This window comes from Apostichopus japonicus, chromosome 7 (assembly GCF_037975245.1).
Source record: "Apostichopus japonicus isolate 1M-3 chromosome 7, ASM3797524v1, whole genome shotgun sequence".
In the NCBI taxonomy this organism is placed as follows: Eukaryota; Metazoa; Echinodermata; class Holothuroidea; order Aspidochirotida; family Stichopodidae; genus Apostichopus; species Apostichopus japonicus.
Window position 1 is genome coordinate 4,349,978 of NC_092567.1, and position 23,559 is coordinate 4,373,536.

Consider the following 23,559-nt stretch of genomic DNA (forward strand, 5'->3'; position numbering starts at 1 on the left):
ACGCTGCGCGCCAACCGATGGTGGCGCTCCGCTTAGATAGTAATTCGCGCCCCCCGGGTTAGAAAATCCTGGATACGCGCCTGAAGTGTCATTTCCAGCGATCTGGGAGGCATTTTTAGCCAAAATTTTCGTGTACGCTTCGCGCCAACTCGTGGTGGCGCTACGCTTAGATAGTTTGCCTACAGGCTTCGCCCTCCCTTGGCAAATTATCCGCTACGCGCCTGTTCGAATTTGTAAAGCAAACAGCAGATATCACATCATATCAGTGAGCATGAAAATGGCGTTCCAGGATGAACAGCCTCAAAACTGTCTATGTGTGTAGTCAAAGGCGAAGGAGCCCAATTTGATTTGGGGAGCTGTAACGACTTGCCCGAAAATATAACCAACATTTTCGCACGCTCCGCGCACGTAAATGTTAATGTCAATATCATATAAGCAAGCATCGGTTATTACATCGCATGCCATCATGTACCGTACGGTCACTGAAAGTTGCGCATTATACGGCGGGATGCTCATTATAAACAACGAATTGTCCTATGTAGATGGAGTAAAAGCATGGAGGTCCAATTATGTCAACACTCTCTTTTACATTAGTAATGGTGCATTAGTCGGCCAAGCTTAGAACTTTATTTTAATTACCGAGGAGATAATTTTTAAACTATTCATTTCCTTTAGCTAGATCATTGCAATGTATTTTTCTTTCAGTATAGGTGCCCGCAAAATTCTCAGCATATTGCCCGAATTTTCAGAAAGAAATATTTCGTTAGCTTCCCCCCCCCCCCCCCCTCCGCCTCCGTGACCTATGTGTGTAATGTTCGGTTTCGGAAATATCTGGTATTTTTTCATTTCGACAAAGCAAAATACCCACTCATTATATATTCCAGTTTTATCCTGAAAAAAAGGTGGATTATCGGTCGATGCTAGTCGTGTTTTGAACCAGTACTTCAGGTTATTCAAGTAAACATGAAAGCTTATCGGCAATAACATTGGATATTGGGTTACAAATCAGATCGATAATCCGCTTAATTATCGGAGTTTATCATTGTTAATCCAGGTTTTTCGACCGAATAGATTTATAGGCCGATTAACCTGGATAATCGTTTGTATTCATATACGTCTAATATACATAACAAGCAATATCGCTATCATCGTGCAGGCTCTACATTCACAGTCTTCCCCTAATAAATGGACAAAGCTTTTAAGGTAGTAAGCTGTATATTGCTCTGATTCCACTTTTGTTTCTCTTGATGTTTAATATCTGTATCATTATGTTCTTTGAATATTCATTCTTGAGAACATCAACAACTAACTTACGTCAGGGCGGCCCTTCCAATCTCAAATAAGCATGTATTATCTAAATATTCATACAACCTCACTGTGACTATCCTGACCGTACTCCACAGTCTTCATCTTACGATATCTTTGTTATAATCAGAAGATAGTTGTGTCCTGCGTGCGATGCAAACTTTTTATTTTAGAGGGCGTTCGTACGCTTTATTCAAAGATAAATGAGAAATGTGCGGCGATCAATGCTGATATTATTAATCCAGTACAGAGAAATGGTTCACTTTGAATGCAACATTTTGTAATTGTATTTTTTAGATTGGATGCTTGTCTGTAACGTTGGACGATTTCGTTTTAGGCTAAGTGGATTATTCTTTGTATAATTACAACACATATCTAGGTTGATTTTGATAAATATGTTTTTTGCTTCAGGACTACCGTAGCAAAGTTGTCCTTTAAAATTGTAAGACTTAATTCAAACGAACCGTAACTTAAATTTGGATGTTTCGAGTTCATCTTTAGTTCTTCAAAGGATTTAATCTGAAAAAAAAAATATCTCGGTGACGACAGGTTGCAATTTTTATGTACTTTATTAATTACTCTCATTAACCGACTTAATACAAGATACTTTAATTGGATTAATTGCAATATAATTTTGAATACTCTGAAGGTTTTCTGTGGTAACATTCTTGATAAGTCGAAATATGGCTGATTTATGGTTTATAAAGAGAGACAATTTTTCTTTCCATCACCGATATGTAAAGTAACTTTTGCTTAAGAGTTAGTTCAGGTAAATTCATATACCATTAAACGATGAAATAATGTATGCACAGCTCAGGCTTGTAAATAAGAAGAAAAATATAACACTGAACTTGTGTCTTAGATAACACAAATGTATTTTATCGTGTATTATTGGTCCAAACATGTTCTTTCTTATGAGCAGGCGTACGGGACAGTCACGTGGTTATATACTAACAATATTATCATAGGAGTTAACAGCTTGGTCGGAAAGATTGAAGTTTCAAATTCACACACCAAAATGCTTAACTTAAAGTGTCATTAAATGTTAAATTAATTTCATTCGTACCTTAAGTAAACATAATCAGGTTTTACCATCGTACCGGTCACATTCTTGATAAGTCGAAATATGGCTGCTTTAATTTAACAAACAGAGGAAAATTTCTTTTCATCGCTGATGTGTGAAGTAACGTTTGCTTCAGAGTAAGTTCAGGTCAATTAAGATATCATTAAACGATGTAATAATGTGTGCAGAGCGAAGAAGAAAAAGATAACATTGAATTTGTGTGTTAGATAACACAAATGTATTTTATCGTGTATTATTGGTACAAACAGTATATTTATAATCAGCAGGTGTACGACCACAGTCACATGGTAAGATACGTTGATAATATTATCATAGGAGTTAACAGCTTGGTCGGAAAATTAAAGTTTCACATTTACACAAAAAAATGCTTCTTAAAGTGTCTTTAAATGTTAAATTATTGTCATCCGATATTATAAAGGAGTTAACATTACATGGCTTGAATGGGGAGATTGAAGTTTGCAAATTTTCACACAAAAATGCTTTACTTAAAGTGTCATTAAATGTTTAATTATTTTAATCCGTACGCTAACCAAACTTGATCAGGTTTATTATCGTTCCGGTCACATTAGCCTTCCGCACCTATCCTGTTATTGCCTCACTATTCAGACGCGTATCCAGGATTTTCAAACCCGGGGGGGGGGGCGCGAATTACTATCTAAGCGGAGCGCCACCATCGGTTGGCGCGCAGCGTACAAGAAAATTTCTTGTTTTGAAACCCCCAAGATCACCGGAAACGGCACTTCTCGGGCTTGAAATGACCAACCAGATGTACACTTTTTGCCTGAGAACCAAGTATTTCCTAATAGTTTTTTTTTCCATCCATAACCTTTTTGAAGATTGTCAACCCGGCACACATCATGTTCGACCTGATCGCATCTCCTGTGGGTCTTTGCTTTTGTAGGTGATTCTACGTCGCGGCCCACAATACCCGTCAGCCCCACTTTTCAAGGTTTTAAGCCCCATATATGTTCAGAATTTGAAAATTCACATTTCTCGTGAATAAACTCACTTCAAAACATACCCATAATCTTGTACAAAATTTCATCTATGGACAACCAATATAGAAAAAACTTCCTTCAACCCCTAACAGACCGGTCAAAATTGCACGAGTAGAGGGAAGTGTGATGTAGAATGTTGGTCAGAAATTTTCTAAAATTCAGACACAGTTAATTTATTGGTGTAGAAATATTAAAACCTGTTATAACGGCTATTATAAAACTTGGTTGAAGGAAATGAAAAAATAGCAGATATTTCCGAAACCGAACACTACACACATAGGCGTAGGAGGCGCGGCGGCAGTGGCAGAGCTAGGGGTATTGGTCAGGAGTGGCGAGAATGGTCTGAAGGGGCGCTTTCGACACTATCTAAGCGGAGCGCCACCACTGGTTGGCGCGTAGCGTACAGAAAATTTTTGAGTAAAGATACTCCCTAGATCGCAGGAAATGACCCTTTCCGGGCCTGGCTAATTTGCAGATAAACGAAGAATAAGGTGTCATCGCCAAATTACACGAAAAAAATGTGACAAATGTCAATAAGTAGATGAGAGCGCAATAAAAAAGTCAATAATCTAGAATACTTAAAAAGTGGTAAAGAGCTGAAAAAGGCGCCAGCAGTCCATTTGAGTCCGTCAGGGGGGGGGGTATCCGCCCCCTGACCATATGGACGCTCCGCCACTGCGCGGCGGGGGTGCAGGCCCTAATTCGCCATTACTAATGTAAAAGAGAGTTTTGACATAATTGGACCTCAATGCTTTTTATACATCTACATGAGACATGTCGTTGTTTACATTAGCATCCCGCGGTATACTGCGCAATTTGAACGGACCGTACGGTGCATGATGGCATGCGATGTAATAACCGATGCTTGCTTATATGATATTATATGATGATTATTATGATATATATATATGACACGTTGAACGCGCGCTTCGCGCGCGAAAATTTTTGGTTATTTTTTCAGGCAAGTCTGACAGTTTTGAGGCTTTTCATCCTGGAACGGCATTTTCATGCTCACTGATATGATGTGATATCTGCTGTTTGCGTTACAAATTCGAACAGGCGCGTAGCGAGGAATTTGCCAAGGGAGGGGCGAAGCCTGTAGGCAAATTATCTAAGCGTAGCGCCACCATCAGTTGGCGCGAAGCGTACAAGAAAATTTTGCCTCCCAGATCGCTGGAAATGGCACTACCCAGGACCATTTGTTAGCGCGAAGTGTACAAGCAAATTTTGGCCGAAAATGTCTCCCAGATCGCTGGAAATGACACTTCCCAGGCCTTGTAAGTTGCCTCTAAGCACTTTCTATTTTGAAATTACTTAGCGATATCATTTAAAAAATGCTGAATGGGGGGGGGCGGGCGGTCGCCCCCATCCCAAAATGCGTCATGTTCCCCGACGACACGGTCGAGTTCGAGACCAGCCACAGTTGGTTTCATAGCACAATTCTACACACGCGTTATGATAGACCATATATAGTATATATATAGATCATTAGTGAGAAAGGAAAATGGAAACGTCAAAAAATGGAGTTGTCGGTGTAGGGGTAAGGTGAGTCACACTTTTACGAAATCATTGATCCGTCACTGGCTACCCTTCAGCGCTGTAATGATGTCACTGTTCCTCTTTCTCTTCCCGGTGTCTTCGCGTTTTGCTTTTTCTCCCTCTTTTTCTCCTTTTTCACTCTTTCTTCTTTTTCTTTTCCCTTCCTTCTTCTCCTTCTCCTTTTTCCCCCTCTTTTTTCCTTTTTACTTCTCTTTTTTCTCTTCTCTTTTTCTTACCCGGGGGCGCGCGCCCCCAACGCCCCCCCCCTGGATACGCACCTGCTATTGAAATGGATCGACTGTCGTTTACCGTAATATATTCATCTTGGAAAACAATGACTTCCGGCAAAATATTCATTGATATTTGACTTATATTTGACTGCAATGTTCATGGTAACATATTAAGCAACAATGACCTCAGTACAACCTAAAGAGGTGACTTATCCACGCCAAACTCACCCCCCCCCCCCACTTTCACCCTCCAGTGCAGACTTGCCATGATATATGTGGTGATGCATATCTTACGCCCTAACAATTGATCATAGCGTCATATATGCTAGTGTGTCCAGATTTCCAGCCACCATCCCGCGACTTTCTTTTCGTATTTTGAATTTTGATGTGTGTTCTGTTTGGTTTGTTCGTTAATGTAATGATTATTGAACACGTAAAACAAGGAGCAATCATTACCCTAGCATTGAACTTTGTATCAATCTGATAATATCGCTTGCTTAGGATGAATTGCCACAATCCGTCAGCTATACCATAAACTGAGCTGTTAACGAGAAAGATATATCCCTTGTACTGAAGGATGAAATAAGCCAGTCACTCAGTCAAAGAAGAGACTATACCAGATCATACATAAACTATTGTGGATTTGAATGACATTAAGCTATTGTTGAACTCACATAGCTTGGCCAGAATCATATTCGGTGACAGCGGAATATCCACCAGTTTCTCGATATTTCTGTCGAAGGTCATATGAGGTCAGGTGAAATTGGTAAACATTGTATTCTAAACACAAGACCACTTCTGAAAGAACATTTACTGCATTAAAGTGAAAGTTGATCTTTGTTTGTGAAAAAAAAACAGCTAAAGTCCATGATATGTTAAAAACAAAATGTTGGGGTGACTACAGTTGGGAGTCTGACCCCGTGACCTCGACGAATGATCAACGATCACGCATATCATTACATTTGAATTTGCCCGCATTTTACGTAAAGTCGGTCCTACGTTTCACTCACAGAATTTACAGACATTGATAGTTTACAACTTACCGGAATCTCACAGAATGGATTAAAAGTAATTCCAATGTATGGTAGGGCAAAGATACCCGAGAAAAAATCAACGAAAACCTATGAAACAACGATTGCAATCCAACTTCGTCCTCACACATGTATTTCTAACTGACACAAAATAGGTCAAAACGAACCAACGAAAGAGAGTTACAGCAAAAAAGTTCTCCCATTTGTGGATCTTGTACTCTCCTACATGACGCTGTAAAGATTAGGTGAAATGGTTGTCTAAGACGGCCAGTCACAGAACGATTACCTCGACTCGGCGATTTTGTTGCTGTCGCCGCCATTTTGAAATTAGGTAGACTTTCGCCAAGCCGTTTGCATGCTATGGGCTACTACCGACAAGACTTTACTCAAATCGTTTTCAATGTAGTGGAACCCATTCCTTTAGTGTACGGTCTATTAGGAATGTTAGGTTTTGTGGCGTAATTTAAGTTGTGCTAAGGTTTGGAAGAAATTTTGTCCCAAATTCTAATATATGATTAGGTAAAATGTGAAATTACTGAGAGCTGCGTATGGGAGGGGTAAGAGAGACAAAATGGGGAGGGGGCAAGGGAGATGGTGTTTCCTTTCTAGCTAAATTAATGGTGGTAACTATTAAGGTAACACAAATTTTCCTGAGTCTGTTGTCAAAACTGCAGGGGTCATACCACATGTCGAATATACAACGGTAACATGGCCTAGGCCAAACCTTATTTTTAGTTGTTTTCTAAGGAACTTCCAACAATTCCGAATGATTTATACCTACAATACCAAATGATTTATACTTACCCACTTACCATAATTCCACAGTAGCCCTTACTCAGTGAGATTCTGCAAAGCTGGGTACTCATCTGTTGCTTATATTCATCAATAAATATCAGTTAACAGTTTTCCAGTCAATACCAATCCTTGTTTGGTTCATGTATCACACTACATAACCACTTGTCAATATTGGAGTTAAGTACTGTGGCTTGGGTAGGGGTGTGTTGTTTAGGGGAGGGGTGTGGTGTTTTTAGGGGTTTTGGGGGAGGGAATGTGGTGCTTAGCGGATTTGGGGAAGGGTTTTGAGTTTCCCAGCTTTGGGATGGGTGTGGTGTTCACCAGCTTTGGGAAGAGTTAGGGTATTTTGGAGGGATGAAGTGGTTTTGCCACATATGGGGACTTTAATTAAAAGCGGACTTTCAGTACACAGGACGTGTTTGGATACATTACGTTCTATGGATACTCTGACCAAATATTTTGAGTAGGGCTGTTTTCTTTTTCTTTTGCACATGCATAGTAGAACATTAGTCAACAGTGGAAATAGAGTTGCCTGGTCTTTTATTGATTTTATAACTGTAACAATAAGGCACTTTAAGCAACAGAAAAAAGAAAACAAAAACATTTGGTGTGACACTCTCCATGAAAGAACATGTTTTAATGTCCTGTGAAAATATGGGCATGAAATATAAATTACTTTGATCACTTCAAAGTGAAATACTTTGTTCAAATGGAAGGAATAGCTTAACAAAATTTGAATACTTCTTGAAATGAAACACACTTCACACTGTGAAGACTTCATACAATAATATTGTCTGAAAAAAAATCACACACAATGTCAAGTGCATTATGACTGGAAGGGGTATTTCAAAGTGGCATAGTGAAGGCATGACATAGCAACAACAGTTCAGGTGGCAGGATGGATAGTTTTGTAACTTTGAAATGGTGAGATATACCTGTGACATATAGCATAAGATATAGCATAAGATTAAAATTAAAAGACAAATATATAAAAGTAAAAGGTAAGAGTAGAAACTAGAAAGTAAATAAATAAGTCCAAACTTGACATATAACTTTAACAACCGGGTCTTCTTCAGAAATAGGAGCACCAATAGCAGCCCAACGATCCATAATTCCTTTCATATAATTCAAATTATTTCCAACTGACTTGCCCTCTGCCATTTCAGTTCTGAGGTACTTTTTCTTGAGCTGAATTTTGTTGGTTAGAGAATCCTTTTCGAACAGAGTACGCAAGGCATCCTAAGCATCACTTGGTTTGTCACTTGTTGTAATTAATTCCAGCTGACTAGATGCTATTGCAAGCACAATGGTGAAAAATGCCAGTTGTGTCTTTTTCAAGTTTGCACTCTTCTACTTCTCTCATACAGTAACCCCCAACTTTCCTGAGCCATCCTCATAGCCCACAGGCCTTTTGCAAGAAACAAATGTCTCATCTGGAAATTCCATGTCAGCCAGTTCGAGCCATCCATTTTGTTAATTTTCCACGTCATATCTTCTGTTGTTCCAGCCATATTGGTCAGTTGTCACGACTAAATTAACCAATTTAAGTACCGACATTTCCCAAGAAATGGTTCCAAAATCAGCACATAAATTCCAAACAACAATCTATTCTACACAGTTAACTTCCAGTGTATGTGTCTGGGCCAATAACCTGTTCGAGTTAGCTAGAGAATAGGCATGAGACTGCTGAGTCTATTACAGCCTGTTGCTGCACACAACTTGTTCTTTCTATAAGAGTATAACAGAAACTGAGGAGAAATGTAAATTACATATATATAGAAAACAAAATTGCTTAAAGGTAGCAAACTAATAATACAACCTGATTAAACAAACAATAGTTTGGAGCAGAGTTGTAACAACAGGCACTTAACTGATCCACAGGCTGCATTCCTTCTTACTACGGGTACATATAACAGAGCTAGGAACTTAAAGATATATAGTACTAAATAGAATGTGAGACTACATTTATTAACAGATTTCTATAAATAAACTCTTATATGAAGACTTCAGATATGAGGATAATAAACATGGGGATGTATTAAACTCTGGAAGCTCTCTGGGCTAATACTTAATACCAGTGGAACTGCATTTTGCAATGTTAGTCATTATACATAACAAAACAAATTTAATAGTGAATGAAACTTTTCTTCTTTTTGGGAATAACTTTTTTTGGTCATATATACATGGGAAAGCACCTTAGAGAAATCTGTGTGTGACACACACACACACACATAGGGAAGACTGTACGTGAATGACTAACTACTGTAAGTACTTCTACTACTGTACCTATCATAGAAAACAACTTAACAATAAAAAGATCGTAAACTCTCGTTAACAGCAAACATGTTGTCACAAAATGATCCCTGATATTGTTTAAGTCACCTGGAATTATAAGTAGCTATGTACAACTACATGGCTCTATGAGGTGCAATTGTTCTCAAGTACCAGCAGTAGGTCTAACTGTAATAGCAATAAGTATAAAGTGTAAGCAGTATAAAGCAAGCTACAGTAGTTTTATTTCTGTGTTACGTATCTTGCTCTACCTAACTACATATTAAGCATAGGGAATTGGGCCTAGACTTAAGTCATGGATCTAATAACGGTCTTGAACACTTGTAACAAAGTGACATTGAAATGGATTCCGATCCCAGGATGGAGGAAATTTTCACCCAGTCCAGCTTTAATAAAACTCATAATAATCCATGATCTTAACTTATACATAGTACAAAGGCAGTCTACTTGTACTACTAATAATTTTTGTATAATAATAATAATACTAAATTGTATCTTATGCAGTCCAAATCTTTTCAAGAACAGGCCCCTTAGAATTATTACACAAGGACAAGAAGGCGTAGGCGAAGAACTAAAGGTTATAAGCCTTAGTCCGTTATTGAAATTGGACTAAACTATGCAGGTATTCTAGTATTACTAAAACTAGGCTAGGGCCTACCTGTAGTAAAAACTTGTCGTAGTATATTACTTTAGTAAATACAAAAGTACTAGGCCTATAGGCTAGCCTAGGCTAGGCTTGTACTAGTAATATTACTGTCCGCTATGCCCTCGAATTTTTAAATTTTAACTATTTAGTAGCCATAAGTAGTACCGTGACTTATCAACTCCCTGATTTTTCCATATTAACGCAAAAAAATGAAGGGAATCTATGCCGAATAGAAAGATTACGAAAAATACGAGACGTTGCAAATCTAGCACTTGCTACATCATAGTCGACATATAGCGCTAGGCTGCACGTTATAGGATACGGTGCTTTCGTGTATATGTGTATTATGTACGTTAGGATACATGTATTAGGGGCAACCAAAACCACACAGGAGCACCATTTTCGTTGACCAAAAAATCACACTTTTCGGGGGAGTTACAACTTTTCTGAAAAATATGAGTAAGATTCAAGCTTATATATTACAAAAATGCTATTTTTACGGTTAAAAGTTGTCTAAGACGCGAAAGTCACATAACGATAGACGTCGACTCGATTTGACTTACCTTTATGTTTTTGCGTTGGTCGTCGATAAGAAAATGCACTGTTCTATTGGTAAAATCTTCGTTTCTTTCCGGAAATGATCGTATTTGAGTCTCTAAAGTATCCTTTATCGAGCTACGATACTCGTAAACCCGAATGACATTGGGATGTTTGCGAATTTTACCGATTACATCCATACATGGAAGTAGCGAACCGAAGTCCGTAGAACCGGATTTGCGCGAAACAATTACTTCCGGGTCAAGTAGCTGTGCTCGAAAATTTGCTAGTAACGGTCATATATTGAGGTCAGACTTCCAACTGACTAGAAGAGGGAAGATCTGTATAACAAAATGCTTTTTACCAGTGTTTAAATGTCTCTCAAAGTTGGCCCTGATCTTAACTATGCTACTTATTATTGTAATGGTTGTTTGGCATCGTTTGGCACGGCCCTGGAGTAGGACGAACTGGTTTTTCAAATCTTTACCTTTTTTTCAAAGATAGCTGACTAAACTACATGTCGCTAGATTCACCTTCATTTAAAATATTTCCTTTCGTACCTATCGTAATTAACCTAAAATTTAAGATATCAAATATACCAATTCATCTGGTTACAGGTTGAGGGAATATGGCGTCGAAGACGACCACAAACATCTCAATTGTTGCATTTACATGGAACGCCAAACAGTCCGGACTTCTGGTGAAAGTATGTATATAGACCACACAATAAAAATGTTAAGCATCCTCTAATCAGGGATCTACATTCATGAAACAAATACCGAGGATAAAACTTAAGGAAAAAAATGCAGGAGCCTGCTTCATGTAACCAGATTGAAGACACTTGGCTACAAATGCATTGACATTTGTGTATAGACTTTATAATTCGACAACAGAAACATAAAGTACAACTCCAAGTTTGGAAAATATTTTGGTAGACATTAAAAATAGTTAGATTATATCTTCAAGTTAGTAACTGTTCTATTATCAACACTGCAGTAGAATATAAAAAGCAGACGAAGAAAGGAAACGAATCACAGAATCAATGATTTAAAGTGTTTTTATTTTGTAGAATTGCTGCTTTAGTATATTTGATATTTATTGTCAATGTGTCACGTTAGTTGTAACTCTTAGCGTAGTTTTGAAGTGCTGTGAAAGTTAAGATACAGCACGGCTTCTTGATCATTTAATATTTTTGTAATTGTTTTGTTACTTGACGTGTCAACAATTGTCATTATTTTGATATATTTCCAAGTCATGTGTCACCTAGTTCCACGGGGGTAACGCAGCAACTCGACAATTCATCCATTTTTGTCAAGATATAATGTCAAAGTATTAGTTGCCATCGCGACAAATATTACGTGTTTGAAATATTGTCACAATAAACAAATCAACACGACAATTGTTCATTCCTTGTTCCAAGAATTCACAGGTCAGCGTGACTTATCAACTCGACAAAGTCATATATGTTTGACGTGCTGTCAAGGTTATTACAAAGCACCAACTCGACAACTTCCTGAAAGTCTGAAACTAGACAAATATACAATATTTATAGAAATGCCGTGCTGTACTGACACAGTGTGTCTAAATGTTGGTTGTACCTTTCAAACCACCATACAATTCATAACACACACAAACAGTAATAAAAAATGATCAAATCAAATTTATCTCTGATGGTCATTGTAGTTGCAAGTTACGTAAGAATTTGGTACAATTATAAGATACAAAATGGATATTAGAATGAAACAAATTAGATATGGGTTTATTTATTTATTTATTTTTTTTGACAAAACGAAGACATGTTGTAATGCATGGCTGTTACAATATAAGGTGTTTTGCAAAGAAAACAACAAAACATAGTGTAAGGTCCGTGTTAATACTCTCTAGTAGGATGACGGAACGATCAGCAAATATTGACTTTGCCAAGTTAATCGCGTGATACAGCTAATCGAATGGTTGACCAACTATGTTCTTTCACATTGCCTATATCATTATACAAACATATCTCTCATTACATATGTTCATTATGCAAACATATCTCTAATTACCTTTGTTAATTAAACAAACAGATCTCCTATTACCTATGTTCATTAAACAATGAGATCTCTCATTACCTATGTTCATTAAACAAACATATCTCTAATTACCTTTGTTAATTAAACAAACAGATCTCTCATTACCTATGTTCATTAAACAAACAGATCTCTAATTATCTTTTTTAATCACATGAATGGTAAAATCGATAAAAGAAAGCAAAAAGAAAACAAAAGAAAAGGGAATGAAGAAAAAAACAATAAAATATCGCAATTTATGGAAACATTTATAAACAATGTGTCATATCGCATAAAATATATAAAAAAGAATCCAACTATTCATGAAAGGATATTTAAATTTAATTTTTAGCAATTTGCTAGTGGAAGATTACCCCCAAAATGGTTACGATATTTCGTGCAAAATGAGGAGATATAATGAAAGGACATGCTCGTTTGTTTGCAAGATTCTTTTAAGCTTGGGCAATTAAAGCCACCACAAGAAATTGCAATGACGTGGTAACCAAAAAATTGCGATATTTTCATGAAATTTTGACAATGTGCAAAATGTTCTGAAATAAATTGCCATTATAAAACCTATGATCAAATGTTTCCATTGGATTGTTGAACAACTATTGGTCTCAGCCATGAGTAAACTACAAGACCTACCATATATAGAAGTACGATCATTGATTTCAAGCTTCAGTACACAAAATGTTCAGATTGTCATTATCTTGTTCGAATTATTATTGAGTGACGTAACAGACACGTCACTGTATTGTCTTTTATCGGCTGTAATGTAACTTAAGGGAAGATACATAACTAAAGTATACATGAATATAAACGCCTATAGCCCGCGTAGTAATAAGATAAAAGATAGTACAATAGAAAGCCAATCATTATATTTAAGTGAACTGATTTAAAACTATGAATGTTATGCAATGATCATTATATTACGTAATATACACGTTATCGTGAACCATACAACATATTATGTTTACAGTTGGCTTTAAATTCCATAGATTACAGAATTAACCATGAACAATGAACAAAGGCAAAATCATAAAAAAAAAACACAAACCACCCAAGCAAAAACAAATATAAAATTAGTAGCTGTAAGTGAATGTAAATGATGCAGAAAATGTCATTACTTGCAACAAAACTGCTACAGGAAATATTTAAGCTAAATGAGAAAAGAAAACCTAAATAAATGACGTCATTTTAACTGGAAAAGTCTTGAAGTTCGATATACACCAAAACTTCGATATAACAGATCACTCATAGATTAATATGCAATTGCTGACCTATGATAGAGATCATAGTGACTCTAACACTTATATGTATTTCCAATAAGATCACTTTATGAAAAAAGCAAAGAGTAAAAGAATATATATACAAGTTTTAAATGGTTTCGAAGTCAATAACAAAATACGTATAAGTTTAATTGTAATTGTCGGAATGACAGAAGTAAGCATAGAAGGTTAAATCATTTCACTGAGAAGTTACATTGGTAGATTATACAACCATCTTCACAATTGACTTATTCTCTCTGAAATATATACAATTGATATCACATTAATCTGAAGACACATCAATCCACACCCCCTCCCCCACCCCCTCCCACCCCAAGTTTCACAAATTTCAGAGTGATTATTCTGATCCGTCTTGGACGCTGAAAACGTTACATTAAAATATGACAAATGGGTTTCCTAACTTTTAGTTAGCACGGTAGGACCAATCGATTGGTATATTCAAATTAAAAGTTCCCATTAACAAGCTTGGCTTTATTACAGTAGCTGGGAGGAGGCCTTGGCTCTGGTGAGGGATAAGGGGCCTTCTAGATTAGGAATCAGGTGATCAGAGTGCTTGCGAGCTAAACCAGTCCGCAGTGTACAGCACAGTCACGTGGTGGTCGCTAATTTAGATGGATTCTCCCGGGAGGGTGATCTCAGGTCTTGGGCGGTCAAGCACTCTACCGTCTAATATTTTCTCTGTTTTGCTTCTTGATTTATTTCTGCTTCCAAACGTTGAAGGTAACTGTCTGTACTTATGCCTACCGTATTAAATGTTGTCCACTTTCATATATTTTTCGGTTCCTCCTACAACGTTCCCTACCTGCAGGGGCTGCATTCCGTCCATCTCGAACAGGATTACATCCCATACCTATATCATATCAAGTATTTTCATATCAAATTGTTTTCGCATCAAATTTCAATCATAAGGTCCCCGGTTCAAGTCACTCCCAGAGTAAAGTATGTCGTCCAGTTACAGAGTTGTTGACAATTGACAATTCATAATCATGTAAGTTAAATATGAATGTAAGAGACTGTCTTCGGTCAGCTTGCGGGTTTGATAAGCCAATGAGGCTTCTTCGCGAGTTCCTGCTTGCAGGAGGATCTAAAATACATACATACAAATTGGAAATAAAGGACATATAAAAAAGTAAAGCATCGTGAGATGAAAAAAGTGTAAAAAGAGAGGGTGTAAAAAACTTACAAAAATAACACAAAATATGAACCAATAATAGATGTTGAAGAAGTTAAGAAATCAGGATGAATAATTGATTAATATATAATACATAATTAAACAAATAAAAATGGTCAAGTTCATTTAATTTGACCACCAATTGGTGCATTATGGGTCAACTTGTTATTTTATGAATCTTGGGTCAACTTGGCATTTCAATTATTTGGCGGTAGCGTAGGGTGTGGTTTAACGGTTAACTATACATTCATCGTAAATAAACATTAAAGAACTGAGACAAGAATAACACTCATTGCCTATGATTTTAGAACTGTTTAGTGTTATAATTACGTAACATCAGTATAGTATTACCATTACGTAACATCAGTATGGTATTACCATTACGTAACATCAGTATGGTATTACCATTACGTAACATCAGTATGGTATTACTATTACGGAACATCAGTATGGTATTACCATTACGTAACATCAGTATGGTACACCATTACGTAACAATAGTATGGTATTACCATTACGTTACATCAATATTGTATTACCATTACGTAACATCAGTATGGTATTACCATTACGTAATATCAGTATGGTATTACTATTACGTAACATCAGTATGGTATTGTCATTACGTAACATCAGTATGGTACACCATTACGTAACATCAGTATGGTATTACCATTACGTAACATCAGTATGGTATTGTCATTACGTAACATCAGTATGGTACACCATTACGTAACATCAGTATGGTATTACCATTACGTAACATCAGTATGGTATTACCATTACGTAACATCAGTATGGTATTGTCATTACGTAACATCAGTATGGTACACCATTACGTAACATCAGTATGGTATTACCATTACGTAACATCAGTATGGTATTACCATTACGTAACATCAGTATGGTATTACTATTACGTAACATCAGTATGGTATTGTCATTACGTAACATCAGTTTGGTACACCATTACGTAACATCAGTATGGTACACCATTACGTAACATCAGTATGGTATTACCATTACGTAACATCAGTATGGTATTACCATTACGTAACATCAGTATGGTATTGTCATTACGTAACATCAGTATGGTACACCATTACGTAACATCAGTATGGTATTACCATTACGTAACATCAGTATGGTATTACCATTACGTAACATCAGTATGGTATTACTATTACGTAACATCAGTATGGTATTGTCATTACGTAACATCAGTATGGTACACCATTACGTAACATCAGTATGGTATTACCATTACGTAACATCAGTATGGTATTACCATTACGTAACATCAGTATGGTATTACCATTACGTAACATCAGTATGGTATTACTATTACGGAACATCAGTATGGTACACCATTACGTAACATCAGAATGGTATTACCATTACGTAACATCCGTTGAACTCTTACTGAGGAGTATATTCTGAGTAAATTTAGCAAACTATATCATCAGTTAATCCGTGTTATGTAACAAGGGATTATACATTCACTATATTAAATATCAGTAGTTGATCTGTTTAATGTAATACATTCAATATATTATTAAGCTTTACTTAATCATTTCAAATTCATAACCTGATCGTTACCTACATTCACTATGATATTACGCAAATGACATTAGATCTGTATGATAAAGAACATGATAACGTATTCTCTATGTTATAAAACAGCAGTCAATCCGTTCCATATGTCACGTGATTGAACAATCGCTATATAACGAAATCGCACTTAATGCGTTCTATACGACACGTGTCCACAGAAAATAATGAGTTTATTCAAAGCTTATAGACGAGCATCGTTGATAATTAATATCTACTCCCAAAATAAGATCAATAATCAGAAAGGAAAAGACGGTTAACTAAATACAACAGTCTGCTATGACATCTTCAGAGACGTTACTGAGAAGAATGTCAGACTATATGCACTCTCTCTTCACATCCCTCCGCTCTCCACTCCCAGTTGTCTCGCTCTCTCTCGCCACCTCTTTGTCTGTGTCTCTTGACTAGTACACGTTAGACAATCTCCTGTTCCTCGTGATGATAACTCTAGTTCAAATATGTAACCTAGAAAGACAGAAAATTAAAAAGGGTTATCACCTCCACGAACTGTTGCAGTTAATGAAGGGATGAAAGAAAACAACATATACTAAGGGAGATATATGCTAGACATAGTAACAGGCATCACCTGCTACACAGACTGAAGGAGCTCCCTGCTACACAGAATAACAAGCATCACCTGTTACACATTCTAACAGAGATGCCTGCTACACAGAATAACAGACATCACCTGCTACACATACTAACGGAGGTCTCTGCGACACATAATAAAAGGCATCACCTGTTACACAGAATAACAGGCATCGCCTGCTACACAGAATAACGGAGATCCCTGCTACACAGAATATAATGCATCACCTGCTACACAGAATGACGAGATCCCTGCTACATAGAATAACAGGGATCTACTGCTACACATACTGGCAGAGATCCCTGCTACACAGAATAACAGTCATCACCTGCTACAAATACTAACAGAGATCCCTGCTACACAGAATAACATGCATCATCTGTTACACATACTGGCAGAGATCCCTGCTACACAGAATAAAATGCATCACCTGCTACACAAAATGACGAGATCCCTGCTGAACATAATAACAGGCATCACCTGCTACACAGACTGATGAATATCCCTGCTACTAAGAATAACAGGCATCACCTGCTACACAGACTAATGGAGAACTCTGCTACACAGAATATTTGGGATCATTTGCCACACAGACTGACAGAGATCCCTGCTACTATGAATAACAGGCATCACCTGCTACACAGACTGACGAAGATCCCTGCTACTTAGAATAACAGGCATCACCTGCTACACAGACTAATGGAGATCCCTGCTACACAGAATATTTGGGATCATTTGAGCTCTTCTAGCTCAAAATCTAAACGGTCATGGGGCAAAAGTTGAATGTGCTGTGATAGGCCAAGCCATGTGGGTAGGATATGTCAGTTGAAAACTTCTATCATGCTCTAGCGGCTTTGGAAAGCGACCAAATTTTAGTGTGTAAGTCAACGGATTAATTAATGTAGTGAAACACAGGGAGACTGACTTGTGTCTGCATAATTGGGCAATCTTATGGAACGCCATATGTAAAATAAATAACAAACCGCGCGTACAGATTTGTTCGTTGTTCAGTTATCAATGCATGGTCAGAATGAAAACTCCTGATCGAGCTGTGAAAGGTACGGCTCCTGCAGGCTAATTAGAATATTCTTTTGTATTAAAACAGACAATAAAAGTTTGGTAAATCGATAATGGAGAGGAAGACAAGCAACACACACATTTTGAAAGCTTTTAGTGAATAATGGAAACTACTTAGTTAATATATAATAGGAGGTTGCTCCAGACCTGCAAAACCCACCCTGCCGTGATGTATCCTTACGCTAAGAAAAAAAGAAAGAAAAAAGAAAATTAGTTTCCGGTGACTAGGCTGTACCCCATAGGAGGAATATTCTTCGGGGGTTTGACTCACAAGCCCTCTAGCCACCGGGCCCCTAAACAAGGGGTCCCCTCCAACTGCCAGGGCTGAAGCCTCCTCCCAGTTTATTATTTTTAATGTATCTAGGGAACATCTGCATTTTTTTATTACATTATTAGATACAAAATCTTGACTCAGGTCTGAAGATGGGCAACATGTGTATAAACAACATCCGTTATGCCGATGACACCACTCTCATAGAAATGGACCTTGACAGCCTACAGGAGGCCACCAACAAACTTCAAGAAGCATGCACAATATGGGGAATGAAAATCAATCCAACAAAGTGTAAAATAATGTCTGAAGACACCAAAGATGTTCTCCTTAACCGAGTATCTGTTGAGAAAGTTGACAACTTTGTCTTCCTGGGCAGCAATGTCCCCTCAATGGAAGAAGACGTCAAACGCCGCATAAGGTTGGCTTCCTGGGCTTTTGGAAGACTGAAAAATACCATCTGGTCAAACCATGACATCACCAGATCCCTGAAAGTAAGGATTTACCAGGCCCTCATTCTGCCAATAGCAACATACAGTTCTGAATCCTGGGCACTCCGTGAAAAAGATCGTCATCGACTTGATGTCTTTGAAATGAGATGTCTCAGAGCAATACTGGGTGTCTCCATCCTGGATAAAGTGAGGAACAACACCATCAGACAAAGGCTGAATGTAACAACTACCATCAATGCTGCAATCTGCAAGAGACGCCTGAAATGGGCCGGCCATGTCTTTAGGATGCCGGAGCATCGGCTTCCATACCAAGCATTCAAGAATGACTTCAGCAAGCCAAGACCTCCAGGACGACCACCTTCAAGATGGAAGGACCTGATCCAGAAAGACCTAGGTATGACAACGCAAGCTGCTGAAAGATGCGCAGCAGATAGACAAGATTGGAGGAGGATTACTCGCCAGAGGGCAAAGGGACACAGCGTCCTACGCACCTAAGTCAGTCAGTCAGGGAACAATTTTTTGGGAACAAGTTTTATGAATTAAGTATTCAAGCAAGAGATATTGGATTAGGGGGTCTAGGAGAAGGGTGTTTATTAAACATTTTGTGTTTGAAATAATTATTTCATCAAATAGTGTTTGCTGCTTCTAGGAGCGCTGTGGTAGCAATGTAACTGGGGATGTTAAGGCAGACTACTCCATATTCCCTTAACAACTCATCTTCCATAATCGTACAGGTCGAAATTGAGTCCAAGGTTAGCAGCAAAATACCTCAGCATTTTCTGCTGTCATGTGTTTTTGTTTTCATGTTGGTTCTATTCTTGCATGATCATGAAAACTAAAAAGTGCATACACTGTTGGTTCTTTGAGTTTGCAATACAGCATAGTTTATATCTAGTGATAAGTTCAACGATCTATTGCATAAACATATCTGGACAGTATTGGTTTAATGACAATCCAAACCTATGAACTGATGATGACGTGAGTATGTATATGTAGAGCCGTATAAACATATATGGCTCTGTGCATTTGCTTTACAGTGTGTGTGCGCACTGCCTTCTTGAACACCAATTTCTCTAAAACTGTATCATTGGCAACCATTATACTAGTTAACATGTTGGCTTCCCATATTACACAGGGACCTTATTGACTTTATTGGAGGTCAAGAGTCATCTTAAGTCAACAGGATAACACAATGAAGACCGTGTACCTACTTTATCTCAAGAACGGAAACATGTAGGTTACCCATGCTGAATTGGACAAACCCCTTGATATTAGTTAAGGCCAAAGTCATCTGACGTCAACTGGCTCAAATGTGAAAACGTTGTGACCATTGTAGATGTCGGAAAATAGAGACGTCGGAACATAGGGATGTCACCAACTCCAGGTATAGCGGCATGGGGTAAAACCTTGGGAAACGTCCAAACTAGGTTCACGGAAAATATTCCGCTATTTTGTATTAAACATATTCTCAGTATAACAAACACTGTTCCTCTGTTCATAATAACGGAATAGTTTTCAGGGCGTATTCAATATGATCAGCATCCGATATCTGTCCTAGACTGTAATTAAAACTTAACTGTCGAAAAAAAAAATATATAGTTGAAAAACCAGTTTAATGATTGCAAGTGTGGGCAAAGGATTAGGCATTTACTGTATTTGTATGATGACATGTTCGGCGAAAATGTTCAACACGTTTCATACGTACAGATCGTGACGAAGCCAAAACAGCGCGGCAAATCCACGATCTTGCAGAGAACATAGTTACACAATTGTAATATTCCATCAGATAATACGAGCAGCGATCGACAGCAACGCAGTGACTATTTTCGGCACGTGCACACATCATCCAACAGCGCAAACATACTATTTTCTACCGGGAATTTCCCGATACAGCCGACTTTTACCAGCTTTTAAGAAGCCAATGCACTGCACATGGAAATCATATTTCGTCCCTGGAAAGCAATATTTTTGGGTTGTACGTCTTGTCACGGGGACTAAGTAAAAAAATCTTGCAAATAAAACAAATCGTTCATTGTTTCCAAAATGAAAAAAAATAAAATGGAAAAACCTAAACACAATTCAATAGTATTATTGTAGCAGATATGCCGAATTTGTGTCCGTAAAGTTGCTCCCACAACTCTGGAAAAAAAGTGTGCACACTTTACCCAAAAGAAATAGTTAACCCCTAACACAAAATGTTTGGGTTGGGCTCGAGACATGCCGTAAATGGTTTTGTTGGAATTCGAAGTCCGCACCTGCTCTATACTGTACCATTGTACTTAACGTTGATGTAAACACTTTTCTGGGCAAGCTGCCAACAAGAAATGCCACTACCAGTGTATTTTGCTAGTATTGCGTCAAAGAAGTTATGGCGTGTAGACTAAACACTAAACGGTCACCGTTGCACAACCTTTGTAGCCTGGGCTTTACAGCGATTTCAAGCTATAAATGTATCCGAGAATGGGAAAAGCCTACCTGTTTTAAGTAGTTATCAAAGAAACTTGTATATCAGGCGCGTATCCAGGATTTTCAACCCGGGGGGCGCGAATATACTATCTAAGCGGAGCGCCACCATCAGTTGGCGCGGAGCGTACAAGAAAATTTTTGGTTTTGATACCCCCAGATCACCGGAAATGGCACTTCTCGGGCTTGAAAATGACCAACCAGATGTACACTTTTGCCTAAGAACCAAGTATTTCCCAAAAGTTTTTTTTCCATCCATAACCTTTTTGAAGATTGTCACCAGTCACACATCATGTTCGACCTCATTGCATGTCCTATGGATCATTGCTTTTGTAGGTGATTCTACGTCACGGCCCACAATATCCGAAAGCCCCACTTTTCAAGGTTTTAAGCCCATTATTTGTTGAGAATTTGAAAATTCACATTTCTCGTGAATAAAATCCCTTCAAACATACCCATAATGTTGCACAAAATTCAATCTATGGATAACCAATATAGAAAAACCTCCTTCAACCCCTAACAGACAGGTCAAAATTGCACGAGTAGAGGAAATTATGATGAATAATGTTGGTCAGGAAATTTTCGAAAATTCAGACACAGTTAATTTATTGGTGTAGAAATATTAAAACCTCTTTTAATGGCTATTATAAAACTTGGTTGAAGGAACAGAAAAATAGCAGATATTTCCGATATCAGGTATATCGAAACCGAACACTACACACATAGGCGTAGCCATCCGTAGGAGGTGGGGGCTGCAGCCCCCCCCCCCCCACAACCAATTTTTTTCAGACACCCACTGAAAGAAAAATAAATAGCAATAAATAGCTTAAAAATTATCTCCGTGGTAATTAAAATAAAGTTCTAAGCTTGGCCGACAATACTACTGTAAAAGAGAGTTTTGACATAAATGGATCTGCTTTTTCTCCCTTTACATAAGATATTTCGTTGTTTACATTAGCATTTGGCGGTATACTGTGCAACTTTCACGGACCGTGCGGTACACGATGCCATGCAATATAATGACCGATGTTTGCTTATATGATATTGGCATCGATATGTTGAACGCACGCGAAGCGCGCGAAAAATGGCTTTTTTTCGGGCAAGTCATTACAGCCCCCAAATCCAATTGGGCTCCTACGTCTTTGACTACACACATAGACAGTTTTTGAGGCTGTTCATCGTGGAAAATGCATTTCAATGCTCACTGATGTGATGTTATATCTGCTCTTTGCATTACAAATTCGAACAGGCGTGTAGCGAGTAATTTCCTGTAGGCAAACTATCTAAGCGAAGCGCCACCATGAGTTGGCTCGAAGCGTACAAGAAAAATTTTGGCCGAAAATGCCACCCAGATCGCTGGAAATGACACTTCCCAGGCCTTGTAAGTTGCTTCTAAGCATTGTCTATTTTGAAATTACTAGCGATGTCATAAAGAAAATTTGCTCGGGGGGGGGGGGCGGTCGCCCCCTTCCCGAAATGTTCCCCGACGACTCGGTCGAGTTCAAGACCAGCCACAGTTGGTTCCATAAAGCACAATTCTACAATTGTTTAAGGCGTCCATACACACACACGCGTTATGATAGACCATATATAGTATTTATATAGATACATTAGTGAGAGAGGAAAAATGGAAACGTCAAAAATGGAGTTGTCGATGTAAGGGGTAGGGTGAGGCGCACACCCCTTCCGTAATCCTTGATCTGTCACTGGCTACCTGTGTATATAATAGGGATCAGCGCTTTAACTATGACTGTTCCTCTTTCTCTTCCCGAGGTCTTGGCTATCTTCTACTCGACAAGCTTTCATGGGGGCTGTCGCACCCACGCCTCTACGTGGCTACGCCACTGATGTTGGAACAACATGTATTCATCTCACCTGGTAGGCCTACGCATAACTATTTGAAGAAATGTATTTTTGTACATCCCCTGATGATCAGCTGTAAGAATATGTGGTACATTATGATTCCTAAGGAGCTTTTATAATGCATTTTTTACAATTGTTGGAAATTAGTGCTAACTTAAACTGATCGCGGAACCTTCAAGTGTATCAGGCCATATCTTTCGTTCAACATTATTGTTTGTTGTTGTTGTTTAATTTTATTTCGGACCATCTGAATGACGTGAAACAA

The 23,559-nt window shown here is 38.0% G+C and overlaps 1 protein-coding gene across 13 annotated transcripts in view; it reads right to left on the bottom strand.

Annotated features, from left to right (window-relative positions):
• Positions 1 to 23,559, bottom strand: part of LOC139969978 (NLR family CARD domain-containing protein 4-like) — a 585,990-nt gene that overhangs the window by 237,677 nt on the left and 324,754 nt on the right. For 11 of the 13 annotated variants that reach the window (XR_011793853.1, XR_011793851.1, XR_011793854.1 and 8 more), the window contains one exon: positions 12,098 to 17,044. The exons of the other annotated variants lie outside the window; for them this stretch is intronic. The gene's annotated coding sequence lies outside the window, so the exon portion shown is untranslated. Of the gene's footprint in view, positions 1 to 12,097; positions 17,045 to 23,559 lie in introns of those variants that run through there. 13 annotated transcript variants of the gene reach the window in all.